The sequence below is a fragment of the Zeugodacus cucurbitae genome, chromosome 3, assembly GCF_028554725.1.
Source record: "Zeugodacus cucurbitae isolate PBARC_wt_2022May chromosome 3, idZeuCucr1.2, whole genome shotgun sequence".
Classification (NCBI taxonomy): domain Eukaryota; kingdom Metazoa; phylum Arthropoda; class Insecta; order Diptera; family Tephritidae; genus Zeugodacus; species Zeugodacus cucurbitae.
The window spans coordinates 19,484,580-19,492,228 of NC_071668.1; positions in this window are offsets into that span (position 1 = coordinate 19,484,580).

Sequence of the window (7,649 nt, forward strand, 5' to 3'; positions counted from 1 at the left end):
AGGTGTTTGGACTTCCTAGAGATTAACAATACTGCGACATCGAAAACTCTAATATTTTAACAAGATGAGCCTAAATAATATTAAATGTTTGCTTGACCACATTAGATGTCCAATTATGATGGATGGCTCTCAATGTGGTTCCAAACACAGTACTTATTATGGTTGAATATACATATGTATCAGAGCTACATAACTAATTTATTTATACGAAAATGCTTAACAAGATCTTATATATTAAGGCTCTCAGCCTTACCTTTAGTCATTAATAGAATTCCTTTTTCACAAGACGCTCCTCTGTCTTCTCGTCATTCCGACCCAAAAAATTTAAAATACATCACTTTCAACATCTCACAATTTAATTGAAATCTTCAAAAGCACTTAATTAAATTTATAATCGAATTCGTTGCATTTAAGCTGAAATTATTGTACTTTAAATTGTTCTTAGGCTAATTTGCCATAAGCCGTTTATGAGCGCCGAGCTAACCGTATGGCTTGAGCTCGACCAACTGTGGTCAGTCGCTATGACAGGCTCATTTAATTTAAATTAACCACATGCAAATGCACTTAAATCATTCGAATATGCTTATGTGCATCTGTGTGTGTGTGTGTGTCGGCGTGTGTGAAATATATGCAACCGCCCACGTTTAACGGTACTTTTGTAAAATAAGTTGCAATTGATTGAGCGCGCGCCGACACAAAATATCTACAATTAATTCAATGATTTACGAGTGCTTATTTTAAGTGCAGCTACTTTGATGGAAATTTTAATTAAAAACGTGTGGCAATCACTGTTGTTGTAGAAAAAAAAACTATAATTAATTGTTAAGCGGATATACACACTATTGTAAAATCCCATATATTATGGTGGGACCGACCGTGCATGAGACGTCTGTTAATGAAGGAACTCATGTTTGCGTAAAAATTCTAATATATCTATTCCATCGTGTTCTCTCCTTTGATAACATGGGATTAAAATGAATTTCTGTCACATTTATTAAACCCATGGATTATCAGAGAACTATTTTGTGAAACTTTTCCCTTCAAAAGGTCTATATTTTAGGATAATTATAGCTCCTGATGGCCTTGTTAGAACATCAGACAAAATCTTGCTTGATATTATCTTTCTTTGTATTGAATCCCTGTGATAGTCTGAGCTCTAAAGTTGGAGAAGTCAAAGTTTTCCTTGAAAAATTTTCACGAAAAAAGACAAAATATTAAATATTACACAACCCAATTTAAGGAAACACTTCATTAATTGACTGATGAAGCTGATGACTCATTGAACCCTAATCGCATGAACCGATTTGCTATATTTATATTTACAGACTATATTTGCTAACATTCCGAGTCTATTCTTTATTTGAGGTATGTAGCAGCAGTTTGCCTTAATCGAGTCAAAGGTGAGTCTTAAAGAGATAAAACTGGCAAGTTTTCAATTTTGATGATCTTAGTTTCAGAGTCAAATAATTGGTATATCTGAGTTGTCTTATTTGAAGATAACTAGTTTCGAAGCATAATATGTCAAATTTGAAGATAGTTTGAGAGCGATCTTGGGAAGTGATCTATCAGGTCATCACTAAATACTGCCTCCAAATACCTTTGACTTCACCAAAATTGAGTTGACTCTCGCTCCGGACCGACAGTTTTCCAGAGTCTTACACCGAACATAAGTAAGACAGTATCAAAAATTATAAAAATAGAAAATACGATAGATTCATCGAGAAATTCCTTTTTTGGAATGCGTTTGAGAGAGAAATATACATGGTTATGATGTCTTAAATGAATGAAAGGAGATCCCTTTCTATACAATAACTTCTAGTAATTTTTCTCAATATTTTGATTCGGATTGAATCCCTAGTACGATATGTATTGAACGAAATTGTAGGTATTATTTCAGCAACGATATAACAGATGATGTGGGTAGATGATCATCGTAGGGTAAAGAGGATAGAATAATTATATTATTTCCAGCAAACTTCCAGAATAAAGTGTCAAAATTTATAAGGGGAAATACATAGAGGGCGTGACCCCTACCCCTAATAGCTTTTGGAATATATCTCGCAAACCAATAAAACTATATAAACCAAATTTTCTGCAGTCGGTTCCCTTACGTACCCCACCACACATCATGAAAATAGTTGAAATCGGATAATAACCACGCCCACCTCCCATACAAAGCATATGTTGAAAATTACTAAAAGTGGGTTAACTCACTAACGAAAAACACCAGAAACACTAAATATTACAAAAGATATGGCAGAAAGAAGCTGCACTCAGATATTAAAAAAAAAAAATCGAAAATGGGCGTGGTTTCGCCCACTTTTAAGTCAAAAACTATATCTCAGAAACTACTCGATAGATTTTAATGAAATTCGGGATATAATATTCTTACTACTCTAATGAACTGAACGGAATATAATAAATACTGAATAATTTATGATGATTATATGGGTCAAATTTTGTTATCTTAACAAAATTTGACCTATAAATTGCGAGAGTAGAAAATGATCGGTTGCACGCGAACTTAGCCTTTCTTCATTTGTTTTTTTGTGATTTGTCAAATAGTAGGATTTTACACGTTTAGACTAAAATAACGGGTGATTTTTTTGAGGTTAGGATTTTCATGCATTAGTATTTGACAGATCACGTGGGATTTCAGACATGGTGTCAAAGAGAAAGATGCTCAGTATGCTTTGACATTTCATCATGAATAGACTTACTAACGAGCAACGCTTGCAAATCATTGAATTTTATTACCAAAATCAGTGTTCGGTTCGACAAATCGAAAAATCGACAAATCGACAAATTTTGTTCAGCGATGAGGCTCATTTCTGGTTGAATGGCTACGTAAATAAGCAAAATTGCCGCATTTGGGGTGAAGAGCAACCAGAAGCCGTTCAAGAACTGCCCATGCATCCCGAAAAATGCACTGTTTGGTGTGGTTTGTACGCTGGTGGAATCATTGGACCGTATTTTTTCAAAGATGCTGTTGGACGCAACGTTACGGTGAATGGCGATCGCTATCGTTCGATGCTAACAAACTTTTTGTTGCCAAAAATGGAAGAACTGAACTTGGTTGACATGTGGTTTCAACAAGATGGCGCTACATGCCACACAGCTCGCGATTCTATGGCCATTTTGAGGGAAAACTTCGGAGAACAATTCATCTCAAGAAATGGACCCGTAAGTTGGCCACCAAGATCATGCGATTTAACGCCTTTAGACTATTTTTTGTGGGGCTACGTCAAGTCTAAAGTCTACAGAAATAAGCCAGCAACTATTCCAGCTTTGGAAGACAACATTTCCGAAGAAATTCGGGCTATTCCGGCCGAAATGCTCGAAAAAGTTGCCCAAAATTGGACTTTCCGAATGGACCACCTAAGACGCAGCCGCGGTCAACATTTAAATGAAATTATCTTCAAAAAGTAAATGTCATGAACCAATCTAACGTTTCAAATAAAGAACCGATGAGATTTTGCAAATTTTATGCGTTTTTTTTTTTTTTAAAGTTATCAAGCTCTTAAAAAATCACCCTTTAGAAGCTATATGATAATTTCCATGAAGCGTTTGAGAATTGTTATAACAATGGAACGAATGACATTCTGAGCACCGTTAATGTTGAATATGCTATAATTGAGCGCCTAAAAGTATGCTTGTAAGTAAGATAATGAAAGCATGTAAATTTTACAGACTAATATTGAATACCGAAGGCAATGAATTAAAAAATAAAATAAAAGAACGATTTATAAAAAGAGAAATCAACGAGAATGCTTTTTGCAAATATTTTCTATGTCCTTACATTGAATATGTAAAAAGATATTAAAAAAATATATGACAAATGTGTTGAGCAATGCGTATGAAATTAATTCAATGCTCAGCTGGGATTAATCGTAGAATTAATTTTACAAAAAAAAGGGGTACAATCATACCTATGTAGGTATGATACAGGACTCACATGTGAGTTTATTTTAAATGAATGCCATAGCATATTGCATTTGCATTTGCTGGAATCAAAGCTCTGCTCAATTGCGTGTGTGGTTATTACGATTTTAATAAAAATACACGCACTTAACAAAACACCACACGCACATGGAAACAAACAAATATAAGTATATATACATATATATGTAAGTAATTGCATCAATACGCACTCAGCCATACAAGTGCGTGTGCGTTTGTGTTGATGCGTTTGTACGCAAATTAGTACAACATTGAGGCACTTGAAGCAATATGCAAAGCGTTCGCATTAACTTTTCAGTTGAAATCAGCATAATAATTGAACATAATGACCGTGGCAAGTGACAAATTGAATGAATCAATGAATGAGCGTAAATGGGCGGACAATATAAAAAAATATATAATATAATCAAATAGATTGCATACGAGTGCAAACAAAAAATCAACTCACGCAGAAAATTGCAGGCCATTTTTTCGCTTTGTGAAGGAAAAAAAAACCAATAACACAATAATATTAACTGCAATCATGGATATATACATAAATATATATATAGTAAATGAGTAGATATATATTGTATTGAACGCATATGCGGTTGAAGTGCCCTGATTGAGTACCGCAAATGAATTATAAATGAAAGCACTTAAAAAAAAAAAATAATTATAATAAAAGTGAGCTCCACTATTGCTCATATAAAGGTAGAAGTAGCATAGTTGTGTGAGAAATTTACATATATAGAGGGTGTCTTTTTTTGATGTATAAAATTTCTTAGAGAGATAGCAGTCAGAATAGCTGTCATAACCAACTGTCAAACCAGCTGTCAAACTAGCTGTCAAAGTAAAGATATTGATTCAAGAATTATGCTTGGTATAATTAGACATATTTAAATGAAAACATTTCTAGCAGAGCTATGTTTATTAACTGTGAAAATTTTTTATCTAAACTCGAGTTCTCAACATCGAACTGACATTTACATTGTAACTGTCAAAATTTCGTTTGTGATGAGGCACTTTTTTGACTTACCGGGTATCTAAGTAATCAATATTCCCTTATCCGGAGTGCGAACAACGATGAAAAGACTATACAGAAATCCTTGAAAGCAAAAAATTTACTACCCGGAGAGTTTTTTATGACCATTGACCATAGATATTATTAGTCCATATATTTATTGTTGAAGCTAACTTTTCAGTAGACTTTTTGGATCCTAAAATCAATAAGAAACCTCTAAGAACTAGCAGGATGTTACAAGAAATCATACAGCTCATAAAATCTTCACTCTATTACGATAAAGTCTTACACCACTATTGTGAACGTCTATTGGCAGTAGATAATCGACTACTGAGCGATTGTCAACTACAGGCGCTATTGTAAGTGCCGATCAGTCGCTCAACCATCGATTCAATCGCTCATTTGTCGACAAAAATTTAACAAACGTTAGAAATTTTTTTAATTTTGTCGATCAAATTACACAATAGTAAAATAAAATATAATCGACTCAATCCGCAGGAGTCTATTCTACTTCCAGTCGACATTCGCAATAGGGGGGTTATTATATAAAACATATAAAAAATGGAAAAAATGGCGATTTGACTTTCCTAGACCACTTTTCATGAGGTCCTTCGTGTCCTTCGTGTATTAAGTACTATAGAATGATACAAATAGAGTAGTTTCTACAATAAATAATTTATTAAATATACAGTTTTTAACTGAAATATTGAATTTTTAGAAAGATTATTTGGAAAAAAATATCTGTTGCTCTAAAGAAGAACCCTTTATATACAAACGTTACCAAATTATTTAAAATTTAATTATTTTTGGAAATCATAATTGAAGAAAAAATGTCAGTAGCTCTAAAAAACACCCTTTATATGCACGATTAACTAGAAAACACTCGAGTAAATACAATTTTAAAATTAATAAGTTAAATTATAAAAAAAAATAATAATTTATATATAGAAAACATCTGTTTAACAACGAGAGCCGTTTTGATTGCGTGTAAAAAATTGATGAATGATATTAATAATTGCTTGACTAGTTAGTACAATTGGTAGTAACTGTTAGGTTGTTACTAATGGAACCGGTGGTGAGAAAGGCAAGCGGCATGTAAGGGAGTGCACTAAGCAAACAATAAGCTGATATATATCATTTATAAAAATACAATTGTAAAATATTTGCTTTGCGGCGATGGTGTGATAATATAAATTACTTTTGTGTTGTAAAATGGCAACAAAAAATTGAAATAACAATAACAATAAAAAATAATAATTTTGAAATAAAAAAAATGGAAAAAATATTGAAAAAAATAATGAATGTTTTTTAATCCATAAATAATTATAATTATAGCTACTATAGTAAAAAATAGCAACATGCAAATAAAACAATATTGTCACATGTGCATCGACGTCATACTAGCTGCAAAAACATTCGCTTGATAATTATTGCTAAAAGTAATTCAAGCACTACAGTAATTAACTCAAATGCAGCGTGAACGGAACTCAAGTATACTTCTGGCTATAAATAAAACCATAGGGATTAAACATAATTAACGCGAAAATAAATCGGAAAAGTATTAGGTAATAAAATGTCGTTCGGCATTAAACGTATTTTTAGACAGTAATTAAAATAGAATTAATATTTTTTATAAAAAAGTGATGTTTTTTTGTATAAAAACCAAGCAGAAGCTATCTAAATGTCATAAGTTCATGAAAAAGGCATAAAAACTACGTTAAGTGTTGCATTATTTACTGCCGACATATTATCGGTTTTTTCTTCTAAAATTCAATCGTGATTACTTAAGAGGTCAAGTGTAGTCAGAGACACGAAAAATGAGATTTTTCAGTAATTTTTTTTTGTTATTAAATCATGTTATTTTACAAAAGTAATAATATGGCATTATTAGATACACAATGTTTTGACTTGAAGTCACGAAAATTGGAAACAAAAAATAATTTACAAAGTTATAGCTTTTTGTGTTGACACAGTTCCAAAGAAAGGTACTTGAGGTGGCAACCATAAGTCATTGGAAATTCATCTAAAATCAATCGGATAGGAAAAAATAGTTTTACAAAGAGATTATCCTGGACCTTTTTTTTTGAAATTATCAAAATGACGGTCTCAGGAATTTTTTTTTTGGTCTTAACAAATCGAAATTTTTAAAACAAAAACCTTCGATCCGGCACAGGATACTTATGTATTCTAATAGCTGTATAAATTTCATTAAAATCTACTGAGCTGTTTTCGACAACAGTACACTATTTCAAAAAATATATTATAGTTTTGAGAAAAACGCACCCGTGCGTTTTGGAGTATTTGTCGAGTAACTCTAAAAGTAATTATCGGAGCAACTTCAAATTTTCAGAGAATATTTTTAAGATATTACACTTAACGAAAAATGCAAAAAATAAAAAAAAATGATTTTTTGAAAATCCTGACTACCCCTAACCACTTAATGTATTTTCCTATAACTTTTTTCATCTTCCTGAAATATGAATCTTCAAAAACTAGTTTTCATATATAAGATCCTCGGTTGGATATTTTTGCAGTAATGGTACACTAAGTATCAAAAACTCAAAACCTAAAACAGACTCCAAGTAGTTAAAACGGTTCGTAAACGTTGGTTTCCATTTACGAGTATTCCTTGGAGTGTCTTCTTGGGTTTAGCAAAGAGCTAATAGGAGCTGAGGTCTTATCGTAG